At 57.3% G+C, this 492-nt stretch overlaps 1 long non-coding RNA gene across 1 annotated transcript; it reads right to left on the reverse strand.

Annotated features, from left to right (window-relative positions):
* LOC107683867 (uncharacterized) lies at nt 1-387 on the reverse strand. The gene is made up of 2 exons (XR_001633777.1): nt 229-387; nt 1-177 (listed from the first exon to the last, which is right to left on the reverse strand). It is a non-coding gene; the product is annotated as an uncharacterized LOC107683867 (long non-coding RNA).
* Nucleotides 388-492: the final 105 nt, after the last annotated feature.

Below are 492 nucleotides of genomic sequence, written 5' to 3' on the forward strand. Positions count from 1 at the left end.
TTCTTTACACCATGACAATAACCATTCATTTAAAGCAAAAAGTCCACTGAACCTTTCATGTCCTCGTCGGTACGTGGGAAGCGGTCCTGACACGATGATCATTGTCGCGGGTGATGTGCGGCGCACCGTCTCGATCAGGCTCCTGAAGTCCCTCTTCAGTGTCTCCGTCTGCCGCAGCTTGGTGTCGTTGCTCCTGAAGTCCCTCTTCAGTGTCTCTGTCTGCCGCACCTTGGTGTCGTTAACCCCGGCGTGAAGCACGACCGCGCCGATGCTCTCGTCACCCTTCAGGATAGCGGGTATCTGCGCTGAAACATCGAGAACACAAGCACCAGGGAAACAGTGAGTGTGCACTTTACCTTCAGCTAACGTAGCACGGACGTGCCGGACGATGGAGTCTCCGATGATCACAGTGTCGCGTTCCGTCTCGCGGAGGGGAGCGAAGCGGTCCCGGGTGGAGATCTCGAAGACCGGAGGCGGCGGAGGGGGAGAGGT

This window comes from Sinocyclocheilus anshuiensis, unplaced genomic scaffold (genome assembly GCF_001515605.1).
Source record: "Sinocyclocheilus anshuiensis isolate Anshui unplaced genomic scaffold, SAMN03320099.WGS_v1.1 scaffold21440, whole genome shotgun sequence".
NCBI lineage: Eukaryota > Metazoa > Chordata > Actinopteri > Cypriniformes > Cyprinidae > Sinocyclocheilus > Sinocyclocheilus anshuiensis.